The following is a 13,252-nucleotide window of genomic DNA, read 5'->3' as shown; positions in this document are numbered from 1 at the left end:
GGAAGTGCTCTTGTGTCTCTTCTTGTAAGGACGCTAATCTCGTCATCAGGGGCTAATCACTTGCCAAAACCCTAATCTCCAAATACCATCACGTTGGGAATTCGGGTTGCAACATATGAATTTCGGGGGACACGTTCATGGACCCCTACCTTATGGAACAGTCTGCCTTCCTTGAACTTGCCCTCTGTTCCTCCTGTCTTTAGACATTTGTGCCCTCCTCCTTGCACACCCTGTCTGCTGCCTCTAGACATGTCTCAGGCTCATATCCTCTGGTGCTTCCCTGACCCTCCCCACCCCCGCCAGGCCCTGCACATCTTTCTGTCCCAGCCTTGGCTGTACTGCGGGGCTGTTGTTTTTTATAGTTTTCCTTCTCCACTGGCTGGAGCTCGGGGTCCTGCGTGGGATTCATGTCTGAGGCCCCGTGCCCAGTACAAGGCCTGCTATGGGATATTGAATGAATGAGTGAATAAATGAATGAATGAATGATTGGAGGCTGTGCCCCTGCTACTCTCCCTGCCTAAATGCCATTCAACCTTCCTTGGACCCCTGCTCCCTTATCTGCATGTCCATGTTTCACCCCTGCCTGGGCCCACTTCAGATGTCTCCACATCCCGCTGGGACCTGAGCCGCTGGCCCCCGTTACCACTTGGGCTTGCTACACTCTGTTTCCCTGCCTGCCTCCCTGACTTGACTAGAATGCCTCACAAGTGTGGGGGAGCCACTGGGACACCTAGCCATGGTCCAGAACATTTGAGGGACTTAGCAAATGTCTGCACCTGATGAAGACATCCTTGACCATCTTCCTTCCCCTGTGGTGGTGGTACCTGGCAGTAACCCCATCCTGGTCCAAGCACCCCAGCCCTGTAATTAGTGCCTCTCTTTGAGCTGGTCTGCCCTGCTTGCTTCAGCCTTGCCGCCCCTTCCATCATCCTCCAGTTCTGAAGTCGTTTTCTTGAGAGAAGCTAGGGCATAGATGAGCTCTGTGTGCCCCTCCCCTGGCTTTGTGCACACAGCAGGTGCTCAGTAGGTGTCTGCTGAGGAGTGCCCTTGGTACATCAAGCCACATTGAGTGGCTGGTGTAGAAAGGATGTGTAAACCACAAAAGAAGTTGATCTTGGCTTGAAAGTCACCCGTCACACTGCTTGTTCTTGGTGATGACTCATTTCAGGAGAGGTGGGACAGAAATGGTCTGATGCCTGGGGCCTTTTCTGGGACTTCTTAAGGGGCCCTTACATATCAATAAAGGGGAGATTCCAAAATAATGCAGGGAGTTTGTGAAGAGCCAGCAAGTAGAAGCAGGCAGAACAAAGGCTTTGTATTCAGGTGAGGACCTGAGCAAGTCCTCTACCTGCCTTCAGCTGAAATTTTGCCCCTATGAAATGAGGAAAGTAACACGCACCTCTCCAGGGCTTTGTGAACACCAGGATTTTGTGCGTAAAGACCTGATACCTTGTGGCTGCCTGTGGAGTGACAGCCATCTACTCCCAGGTATGTGGAAAGGCTGAGGCTTATTATAAATGTAGTTACTTTGGCCTTTCAGGGATAAGGCAGTGCCTGGACCACCCATGGGGCTCTATCCTCACATCCTAGCATAATATCTGGCACCTAGAAGCTACATGAAACAAGTAAGAATATGAATATTAGAGCCAACCTGGGTACAACCTCCTGCCCTTACTTGCTAGCTGGGTCACCTTGGCCGGTACCTCTTTCCTGACAGAACATGAAAATGGGGCACCAATACCCATGTCATAGGACTGTGGAATAATTGAGAGTTTGGAAAGTTTGGAACGGTTTCTAGTACAAAGAGGCTGCTATATGAGCAGGGACTGTTACTGCTATTGCTTGGTGCATGTTTATTGAGTTGTGTTGAATTCCATCTGATGGGAGACGAGTGTGGATGCTGCCATGGTGCTTTGTTTTTCTTGCAGCGTAGTTATTGGTTCCCAGTGCTCACCCTCACCTCAGAGTTTCTCTCCTGTTCAGCATCTGGTAAAGTTTTACAGTGGGAAGTTAAAAAAGAAAACTTCACATGCACGGCACATTCTAAAGGAAGTTTCATCATGTTCTGGCGAATGTTGATAAACAACTCTCATTCCTCTGTTTGATGAGGATTTTGTTATGTGGGTCTTGAATATGAGTAGCAATTTTATCAGAAATTGTTTCTGTGGGTGTGTTTGGTGGGGAATTGAAGTAGGTGGTTTTCTGATAATATTGGAAGTTTTTCATGAACTGGAATATTTTGAAACCACTATTTTCTGGAAGTGTTATTACTAATTCAGTGGCTTTTAATTTGCTGTCAATATGCTTTGCTCTTGGAGGGTGATGGTATGGTATTCAGCAAGGAACCTGGCTGTTCATTCCTAAAAATGTTCTTAGGTACCAGGAGAGCGTGCCAGGCATGGTGCTGGGTCCTGAGGATAGAAAACAAAACTGACAGTTCTTTGGATGCCTGGAAAGTGATCTTACAGTCAGACAGACCTGATTCAGTCCTGGCTTTGTCACTTGCAAGCCGTGGACCTTGGGGAGTAGACTTCACCTCTTTAAGTCTCAGTTTCCTTACCTGTGAAATGGGAATAATACTGTTACTTATTTTACAAGGAGGTTTTGTGGATGGATTGAGATGGGTATGCCCTGCACATTGCCTGGCATAGAGTAAGTTCTTCCAAATGGCAGCCCTTGGTTAATTTGCTGCTTTTAGGGCCCAGGGGCAGGAGTCATGCCCAGAGAGACCCATGCAGCCTGACTCAGAGCCACCCCTGGGCCACTTCCTTTCCCTTGTTCTCTGGCTGGCAGAAAGGGTAAGGTCACCTTCTGCAGAGGAGGTGGCTGTGTCGGGGGGTGAGAGGCCTGGTTTCCTGTGGGTTTGTGGCTTTGTAGCATTGTCCCATTGAGGGCACGTTAGGAGTTTCTGGAAGGTGGAGGAGGCAGGTGGTGGTGGATGGGGCAGGGTCTCCCAGGAAAGCACAGCCAGTGACCCCTGGCCTTGGGCTCGGTTTTCTTGTCTGGTTCCATCCAGTCTGCCTCTCAGCAGTGGTATTTACTGAGTGCCCCACCCCGAGCGGGTGCTTTATGCTGCTGTCTGGGCCTCTCAGCCACCGCGTAAGAAGGTAGGAGGAAACCGAGGCCCTGGGAGGCAACATGTCATTTAACAGTCAGAGTTAGTGAGTGGTGGAGCCTCAGGATGAGAGCCTTACTCCGTCTCCGCCCTTGCTGGGGCTTTCCTGGTGTGCTCTGCAGCATAACGAGGCTGAGGTTTGGGCGTGGGTCCTTCTAAGAGGGGTTTCATATGGCTTGCTCAACGAGATTTCATTTCATGACAAAAGCAAAAAATGTCTGAAAAGCACTTCTAATTTTTTTTCCCTCTGAACATATATGCTAATTTTATATTTTACTGGGGTCTTACTATGCCAACTTTGTAGCCTGTCCTTTTTAAATACGGCAATCCAACCTGAAGATTTCCCAATGAAGTGATCCTTTGGGGTGGGGACAGGAAGCAGGTGATGGGTGTGGCTAAGGAGGCAGGGTTGGGCGGGGCCGGAAGCGGAAGGGGTGGAGTCAAGCTTGAATTAAAAAATCAGTGACAGGAAGTTAGGCAGAACTCACCGGAAGTGGCTGGTGCAGGGGTCGGAGTTGGGGGGGGTTAGGGTTAACCTCAATGCTTTTCTGCACAAATTTGCGTTTGGAGTTGAGGAGGTTTGGCAGGACCGGAGGAGAGGAGCCCGGGCAGGGAGTCGGCCTGCAGCGTCTGAGAGGCTCGGAGGCAGGACGGAGCAGGTGCTTCCCAGGCTGCTGAGAAGATGGTGGCTCTGACGTGCGTAGTGGCATTGGAGGGGACGGAGCGGGTGAAATTGACGTTTGCGGGAGTGCAGCCACTATTGTATGGCTGTTCTCTGGGCCAGTCCATGGAAGGGGCTTCTTTGCGGCAGGCCCTGCAGCGGTCACCTTAATTCACATAATCCGTGCAGCATTCTGAGGTGGGAGGGTTTCCTCTGGCTCAGGTGACATGCCTTGATGTAGGTCCTACAGGCCATAAGGGGTGGAGCCAGGATTCCACTCTGGGTCTGACAGTGAAGTCCAGGCTTTCTGGGAGGCCCGCGTTTTCAGGGGCAGGAGCCTTGGCAGTCATGGAGGGCTTCCTGGAACAGATGGTGATGTGGCTTACACACCTTTAGTAGGCTAACATGCGGTCAGAATAAGAAGAGCAGTGGATTGGGAGTGAAGAGGCTGGGTTCAGATCCTGCTTTCGTGTGCACATTTGGATTAGACAAACCCTCTCTGGGCTCCATGTCCCGTCTGTACAATGGGGAGGTGGGACCAGATGGCCTTCCTCAACATCCCTTCCAAGTCTGGAGCTTCCTCCTTCTCTACATCAATGTTTGCTAAATATTCTTCTCTTAGGGAAGCCTGATGTCTGACTACCAGCACCGTCTCCCTCCCTGAGCTCCCTTCCTGTTTTCGGGATGCCCGTGGGTGTCCAGGCAGGTGTCCCTGTTCATGACAACAAGGGCTGTGCCCTGCCTATCATTTTGAAAGACTTTCTGGCCACCTGGGCTATCAGTGCTGCTAGCAGGTTTACCCCCTGGGGGAATCCATGAAGGAAGACCGGGGACCTGACAGGGCTGTGTTCACCAAGTCTTCCTGGGTGTTCAGGGGAACCTTAAGCCAGTCTGCCTCTGAGAGCCTCCATTTCCCTACTTGTAAATGTGGAAGTATTACCTCTTTTAATCTCTTTGACTTCCTCCTCACTCCTCCCACCTCGATTTTCACCCCAAGGGCAGTGGGGAGCCAAGGGTGATGTGCTTCCCATTTCTGCAGGAAAGTAGCCCTGTGAGTGATAAGGAGCTTGGCAAATGTTTGGAGAGATTCAAAAATAGATTAAAATATAAAATACAGCTTGATTCAAGCTTTAGGAATTCTTCTTTGTCCCTTTTCACTTGGACCGTGAGTTCTATGGGTTTGGCCTCCTATAAAGTTTATATCCATGCTCAGCTCAGGCCCCATCATCCTCCACCAGATGAGGACACAGCCTCTCACTTTCTCTGACTCTGGGGCCTCCTCCAGGCAGCCCTCCGTGTTGCCCTGGAGGAAGTGATCTGAAGAGCATGGGTGTCTGACCTTGCCCTTCTAGGCATAAACCTCTCCACAGCTCCCTGCTGTGCTCAATGTCAAGGAAAACCCCTTAAGTGATTTATTGTCCTTCCTCCCTTACACTAGACCTCCAGTCACACCAAGGCAGCACTGTGCCTTGTTCATCGCTCTACCTTTAGTGCCTAGGAAAGTATCTGGCACTTAATAGTTTCTCAGTAAATGGTAATGATGCTGCCTGCCACTGTGTGTCTGCTGAGCAGGACACATCCGCCGTTAGGAGTTTCAGTTACAGCCCTGTGGGTGTCAGTATTATTGTCTCTTATATGAATGAGGGAACAGATTCAGAGAGGATAAGAGTATTGATAGGATTGAAAACGATCATTGAATAAATACATGGTTACCCTCTTAACATCCTTAATGAGAGCCTGGAGGCATCTGTTACTTCACAAGGAAAAAAAAAGTCTGAGCCCTGAGTCTGAAGTCTTTGCCAGGTGCAGAGGGAGCCCGGGACTGGCAGGCACACTGCAGGTGTGGGCAGGGTCCACCTGCCTGGGCAGAGCTGGATGCGAAATCCTGTCTGCCAGGCACACTGCAGTGAGTTCTCAGCTACAGTCAGGCGACCACCAGTTTTATCACCTGTGCAGTGACGTAGTGATAGTGAAATACTCATGGGACTCTATCACTCAGTGTCTGCCGATTTCTACTCATTATTTTTCCACTGTGAACATTTAAAAGTATTCAAAATTAAAATATTGCACAAAGAAAAAAAAACACCAGCATTCAGCTCTATTCCATGCACCCTGAACCACTGTTTTAGTGTCCTTGCCAGCATTGTCCAGCGGCAGCATGCACCCGTGTCGATGAAACATTTGGCTTTTCACGTGGGATGAAGGGGTCTGGTTTGGAGCTCATTTTTTTTATGCCCTGATTCTGTTACTCCTGAGCTGTTGAACTCGGTCTAGTTCCTCAACTTCTCTGAGGCTTTAGCAGTCCTCCAGAGAACTCTACCCATGAGCAGGAGGTGGGAGACAGATGAAAAACGGCTTGATCCAAGCCAAGGAGTTTGATTTTCACCCCAAGGACAGTGGGGAGCCAAGGACCGTCTGCGAATATAGTTTACTGTTTTCTAATTCTCAGAAAAGTAGTGATAGTCGCCAGGATCAAGGGACCTTGGATCAGAACTCTAGGTGGCTGAGGGTGGCCACGGACAAGGGGGCAGTTGGGGCTGCATGGGGCAGGACAGAGGGTGAGGAGGTGGCCGCAGGGGGACAGTCAGCGAGAGGAGACATAAGAAAGCTGTCCTCAGCAGGCCCCTGGGAGCTGGGTGTCTAGTCTAGCTGGGGAGTGCTGCGGGGCCCGAATGGGAGACGAGGGTCTGGACCAGGTGAGAGGGGGTTTCACCCTCCTGGAAACCCGCTCAGGAGAGCCTAGGCTGGGGGCACACTGCAGCTGCTCCAAGGGGCTTCGGGGAAGAGCTGGGACTTAGAGATGGGGAAACTGAGGCTCACAGCGGCTGTGCGACTTCTCCAGAGTGACTCAGCAGGTTGAGAGGTACAAGCCCAGGTCCCCTGCCTCTCTGCCCGGTGGCTCACCGGTCCACGCTGCCCGCTTGCAAGGACAGAGGGACCCCACTGTTACACCTGAGGACGTGAAGCTTGTGTTTCTTTTATTTTCAGATGAATGAGTTTCTTTAAATTTTTTTTTAAATATGTATGTATTTTCCCCCATGGGGGAGGCAGTTAGGTTTATGTATTTATTTATTTTAATGGAGGGGCTGGGGCTGGAACCCAGGATCGTGCGTGCTGAGCACGCACTCTACCCCTGAGCTATACCTTCCCCCTCAATTTTCTTTATTAAACGTCTACTGTTTGCCCATGACTGTGCAGTGGCCCTTAGGGTGTGAAATCTAAAGTGGCAGCACTCCTGCCCCTCAGGAGAAACCTTCCCCTTTTTGGAGCGCTGCTCTCCAGTGAGAAGGAGTCAGCTCGGGCTTTGGACTGAACTTGAGGTGCATGCCTCCATCTCGTCACACTTATTTTTATTATTATTCTTATGGACATTTAAAAATACATTTAAACAAAATTTCTTCATGACTAAGGTTATAGGGTATCTCAGGAAGGTGGCTTTTGTTTTGTTAGACACAGAGCCAAAGCCCAGGGCCGGCCGGCGTTGGCTGAAGGTCCGTGATCCTCTCTCGCTGTGCCCGGAATCCCTGCCGGCTGCCCTGCCCTCCTGTCAAGGTCATTTTGTATGTGGTGATGCTTATTCTTGATCATCATTGCGTTTTACTTCTCACTTGATTATTTGGGGAAGTCTGTCTGTGGTTCGGACAGAGACACAGCCCTGCCCTGCATGTAACTGCCCTTTATCCAGTGCTCGAGGCCTGGGTCAAGAAACATAATCTTTTTGCCACGTAGAACATGACTGCAACGACTGGTGACATTGGAATAGGAAATGTGTCAGTGACAAAGTTTCCTGGTCTCGATCATTGTGTCGTGAGTTCATAGTGCTCTTGGTGTTGAGATGAAAGCCACAGCACTTAGGGTGGGGCGTCATGAGGCCTGAAGTGCACTTCCAGATGCTTCACAGAAATAGACAGATATGTATAGAAATGTGTCTTTATAGACACAGTCGCTGTGGGGCCATGTGAACGATGGGTGAGTCTAGGTGAAGGTATGGGATGTTCATTATACTATTCTCAGAACTTTTCTGTAGTTTTGAAACTGCAGATTGAAAAGTTTGTAAAACATACTCCCAGTGGGAGAGGCATGCTGAGAACCAGCCGTGTCCACCTGTCCACTCTGTGGCCTCCGGCATCTTCTGTGTCTCAGTCCCATGGAAGCGGAGAGAACTTCGTGCCCTGCAGTTCAATTCTGACCAGCCATTTGGGGGCAGTCTTGAAATAGAGGCACAGTCTTCTGACAAAATTCATTCTTCCCTCTACAGGGAAATCATTGCATCTTCAGAATCTCCTTTTGGGTCAACTTTCCATAAAAATTTCAGTTCTCTTCTTCTCTTACATTTTCCTTAAAGCTGTGTTGCCTTCTAAAATTACTCAAGTAGCATTTGCTGCTGTAGTTATTCAAAAGAGAGGAGAGTGAAGAAGTGAGTAAACTCTTTTGTTCCGTCCCGGGTGGGGTAACCCATGGCTGGCGGACGGTCCAGAATGTCTTCCTGTGCTCGCGGGAACACATGCAAACATGCACATGCGTCTAGGAGGGCATGGGTTATCTTTTCACTTTTTATCCTTTGTTAACCTGGGCTTCCTACTTTTCCTTGAAGACGTAGCTTAGGGACTGCCTCCTCCAGGAAGCCCCCCAGGCTCTGAGCACTGATCTTACTTCATTGCAGTCATCTGATTACAAACCGCCCTCCCTGCCAGATTTTGAGTAATGCAAGGGCAGCAGCTGTTTCTGTTTCACCGTCTGCACTTGAGCCAGGAGCCCAGGAGGTGCACAGTCAGGGTTCATGGAGTGAACAGTTGGGTAGAGGAGCCATCCCGGGCGAGGAAGCCACAGGAACAGAACCTTGCAGGTAAGAGAAGACTTCTCGTTTAAACATTTCCTCTAGACCCTGGGAGGAGAGTCGCAGGGGCCTGGACATGTGGGGACAGAAAGTCACTTTGGGAAACGTGGCCACTGCCACCCTGGGGCTCCCATTCCCTGGCTGATTCTGTCTTGGTGCTGATGCCCTGTGTGGCAGGGCTGATGGGATGGCCATGAGGACCAAGGGTGGGGCCGGAGCCAGGGCCAGGTCCTCCCTCCTCCCCGAGGCCCAGTATAGGTTTAGCCCACTGGAGGTCTTGGGGGCAACAGTAAGCAGCCTCAGCCAGGGCTGCAGCAGCACAGGGTTTAGATGTGGGCCTCACCCAGGTCTCATTATCCTTCCGTGACCCCGACTCCTTCCTCATTAGAGGCCCTGTTTTCTGCAGCTGGGACTTATTAATCCTATCTGCAGATCGTCCAATTGGTGCCAAGGGACCAGGTCACTGCCAGCTGGAGGAAGTTGAAAGTTCAGCAGGATGTAAAGCTGAGGGGCTGGCTTCATAGCCTGTGTTCTCAGGCGCTGCAAAGAAGAGCATCCCTTGCTCTGAGCAGCTTTCCCGGGTTCAGTCTTCAATTCAGGCCAGAGGGTCCTGGCTCTTCTGCAGCCAGTAGAGCACTGGACTGACATTTCAGAGGGTTTGCGTTACTGGAAGAGAGTGGCACGGTGTGGATGTGTCTAGGGAAGAGAAGTCAGCATCTTTTGGGGAACCTGTGGAGAAGGAGAAATTCAGCTTTTCTGTTACGTTTTTATTATGAATGATAAATATTAATAATGCTCGAGTATTAAACGTCTTCATAGCTTTGCAAGAGTATACACTTCACCAGCTTCAAAATTAGTATTTTCCCTATTTAATGGAGGCACAAACTGAGTGGCAAAGTGACTGTGGAAAGCCAGGACTTGTTGACTCATCCCTGGTTCCGTGCCGGGCCCTGTGCGGGAGTTGGGACTTGGAGATGAAAGCAGCACAGGCCTAGTCTCAGGGCGCACCTGGTCTAGCGGGGCTTTGAGGTTTATCCGCCAACATGTACGACAAGTAAGGGTTCCTCTTCGTCTTCCCGCATCTGTCATTGTTTGGCAGTCACTCCCTTGGAATTCAGTTCTGAACAAATGCTAATGTGAACTGAGATGGTTTACGTGACAGCAGGCTCTGTATCCTTCTCTCTCTCAGCTCCTTGTCTGCCTGTCCGTCGAGGCTGACGGTCTTTGATGGCTGGGGCTGTGTTGTGAGTACCTGGCGGTGGTGGGGAGGGTGGTGATGGTGATGGTACTGGCGGTGGTATTGTTGCTGGTGGATGCAGCCGGTGTTCCAGGTTCTTGTCCCATCCCAGAAGGAATTCAGACACAAGATGTACTGGTAAAAAAAAGTAAAGTGAGAATTAATTAAAGGATGAATAGTACACTCTCAAGAGGAGAGCTGGCAGGCTCAGGTGAGCAGCTGCCCTGAGTTTCTTTGGCAGGTCGGTTAGTTAGGGTGTAAAAATGAATGGGCAGAATATTCATTGGGGAGGGAAGGGTTTGGGGTCATATTCCCTGGTTATCATCCCAACTCCACCTTCCCAAAGGGAGGAGGCATTTTTGTCCTTATTTAGTCTGAATCTGAAGTGTCATAGCTTCGGTGCGTGCTGGATACTTCTAATCTGCAAGGCTAATTTTATTGTAATGAGGGCATAATGAGCAAAAGGTTACGTTCAGACACTGGAGATTCCTGCCTTTTCTCACCTATCTTTGTTGGCCTCCAGGCTGCTTATCAGCCCAGAGGTTCCTGCTTTTCTTTCTCTGCCCAGGGACCCCTGGTGCTTACATGACGTGTTGTTTCCTGCATTTGGCCTGTGCCCCTCCTTTCTGCCCAGTTCCTGCCATTTGGTCTGTGCCCCCCTTTCTCTGCTCACATCTAGCTATCTGCCTGCTCTAACAGTATTGGTGGTGGTGGTAAGAGTGGTGGTGGTGTTTAGGGTGAGGGTGATGGTGTTAATGATAATGACGATAATGGTAGTGGTGGTGGTGAGAGTGATGGTGGTGGTGTGTTGCTGGTGGTGAATGATGGTGATGGCGGTGGTGTTTAGGGTGATGGTGATGGCAGTAGTGATGGTGTTAATGGTGATGATGATGATGGTGGTGGGTTGGTGGGGAGGGTGGTGAAACTGATGGTACTGGTGATGATGGTGGTGGTGGTGGTGAGGGTAACGGTGGCTGTGGTATTTAGGGTGGTAGTGATGGTGCTGGTAGGGAAGGTGGTGAGGGTGGTGATGGGGATGGTGGTGAACACGATGTGGTAGTGGTTATGGTGGCGGGGGTGATGATGGTAGGGATAATGGTGGCTGTGGTACTGGTGGTGGTGTAGTAAAACTTAAAATTACAGGTCCATACTAGGCACTCTTGTAAGCACTCTAGCTGTCTGAATCTACGATTGTAACCACCACTAGGCCCATTTGCCCAGGGAGACACTGGAGGCACAGAGCCGCACAGTTAGTGCATGCTAAAGTTGGATTCAAACCCTCATGGGCTGGCTTCAGAGCCACATCAGGATTACCCAAGTGTGATCACGAGACCTCCAGCATCACATCACCTGGGAGCTCTGTGGAAATGCAGACTCGCAGGCCCCAACGCAGGGGTTCAGCATCACTCAGGGAGGGGCCAGCTAGGAAATATTCAAGGGACTTGTTCTCATGCACGGTAAAGTTTGAGAGGCGCTGCATTAAACTGTCTCCTAGTCTTGCTCGCAGTGGCTGAGTCAGCTTGCAACCCAGGCTCGTGACTCTGGTCTTGATATTCAGAGTGTCCTGCATGCAGCACAGTGTCACTTTAAACAGGACCTGGGCCTCGTCCCCTGGGCAGATGAAAGCATCTAATCCAAAGGTGGTAGTGGGGGGTGGGGGAAGGGAGAGGGGAGGAAGGGTGGGTTTTCTCACTCTTCATTGTGTGCTTGAATCCCCTGGGCATCTTGTTAAAATGCAGGTTCTGATTCAGTGGGCCTGGGGTGGTGCCTGTATCTCTTACAGGATCCCAGTGATGCTGGCACTGCTCGCCTGTGGACCCACTTTGAGTGGCAGAGCCCTAGGCAAGAGGTTGTCAGACTTGAACTAGCATCAGTGGCACCTGGAGGGCTAGCTAAACTCAACCCCAAGTTTCAGATTCAGCAGGTCTGGGATGGGCCTGAAATCTTACAATCTAGCTTCCTGGTGATACCAGTGCTCCTGGCCTGGAGGCCACACCTGGAGCAGGCAGGGCCCGAAGCCAGTGACTTCCGCTTAGGCTGCACATTAGAATCACCCGAGGACCTTAAAAAACCACTGAGGCCTGGACCTCACTCCGAGAGATTCGAAATCAGTGGGGCTGATTGGAGGCTGAGCATCGGGAATTCGCAGCCAAGAACCACCTCTCCAGAGTCATTTTTTCTACCCTAATTGCCGGGGGAGGTGAGAATATCATACCATTCTTGTGCCCATCCCAGGAGAGTCTGATTCAGTGGCTAAGTGGGGCCAGGCAGAGGCATGAACAATAAACTCTCCAGGTTTTTCCAGTGAGCCCTGGGGCTGAGAATGGCTGATCTGGACAAAGAGGTCCTGCCTGGTTCCTTGAGGCTCCTGTGCTGCTGGCTGTGGGCCCTGGGGGCCACTTCGTGCTCTGAGCCTCTCCTTCCTGCCCTGGGTGAAGGGAAGCACCTTGCAGTCAGGGAGGCCTATGCAGTGTGGGTGGGTGGGGAGAGTGTAGCTTAGTGCTAGAGTGCAGGCTTAGCGTGCATGGGGTCCTGGGTTCAATCTCCATTACCTCCACTTAAAATAAATAAACCTAATTACCTACTTCCCCCCTCCAAAACAAACAAAAAAATCCAAAAAAAAAAAAGAAAGAATAAGAGATCTACACAGAGACCCCACTTCTGCTGCTCCCTGCTGGGCTTTGTGACCTCCAGAAACTTAGTTAACCTCTCTTCACTTATAAAACAGGGGAAATAAATTATTTGCTCCAAAGCATTGCATGAGACAATGTTCATAAGCAGCTTGCATAGTACCTGAATGCGGGAGCCGCCCTCAAGATCAGTAGCTACGGACACGTGGGTATTACTGAGTGTCGCATGCGGCAGCTCTCTAGTGGGGTGGGGGGGTGGGGGCAGAAGAACCACGGGGGGCCTTTAGGACCTGGGCCTCTGTGGTCTTCGTTAGCCTTCCAGAGCTTCTGATGCCCAGCAGTGTGAACACCACTGATACCATACTCTGGTGGCTGTTACTAGCTAGTAGTAAGGAGGGCACCCAGACTTCTGGCCTGGGGGACTGGTGGGGTCTTCCCCGGGGTGAGGAACATGGGAGAATCACAGCTGTGAAGGCAGGAGGTGGGGGGCCCAGTTCTGGGCTGCCTGGTGTGAGGTGTCTGTGGGCCAGTGTGGGGAGGTACAGATGGCAGTTGGGGACATGAGTCTGAAACGCATGAGACAGTCCTGGGCTGAATGACTACTGTCTCTCAGGAAAGGCTCTGGTTCTTCAGGACTTAGAGCTTCTTGCATTGTACTGTGACATTAACTGTTGGTCACACAAGTGAGATCCATTTGCGGGATCTGGTGGGATGTGGTGTGCTGTGGACTGGTTCTGGGTCTCGCTTACTGTCTGCTTTGTCCCTCAGGCCG

General features: G+C 50.8%; 1 protein-coding gene and 1 long non-coding RNA gene across 3 annotated transcripts in view; one reads left to right on the top strand and one right to left on the bottom strand.

Annotated features, from left to right (window-relative positions):
* Nucleotides 1–1,824: 1,824 nt before the first annotated feature.
* On the bottom strand, nucleotides 1,825–3,517 carry LOC140700630 (uncharacterized). The gene is made up of 3 exons (XR_012079091.1): nucleotides 3,404–3,517; nucleotides 2,479–2,560; nucleotides 1,825–1,986 (listed from the first exon to the last, which is right to left on the bottom strand). It is a non-coding gene; the product is annotated as an uncharacterized lncRNA (long non-coding RNA).
* An 88-nt stretch (nucleotides 3,518–3,605) lies between these two features.
* The window catches only part of JAKMIP1 (janus kinase and microtubule interacting protein 1), a 112,234-nt gene continuing 102,587 nt past the window's right edge, over nucleotides 3,606–13,252 (top strand). For both annotated transcript variants that reach the window (XM_031685996.2, XM_072946485.1), the window contains exon 1: nucleotides 3,606–3,811. The gene's annotated coding sequence lies outside the window, so the exon portion shown is untranslated. The remainder of the gene's footprint in view (nucleotides 3,812–13,252) is intronic.

The sequence above is a fragment of the Vicugna pacos genome, chromosome 2 (assembly GCF_048564905.1).
Source record: "Vicugna pacos chromosome 2, VicPac4, whole genome shotgun sequence".
Classification (NCBI taxonomy): domain Eukaryota; kingdom Metazoa; phylum Chordata; class Mammalia; order Artiodactyla; family Camelidae; genus Vicugna; species Vicugna pacos.
This window is presented reverse-complemented; position numbering and strand designations above follow the sequence as displayed.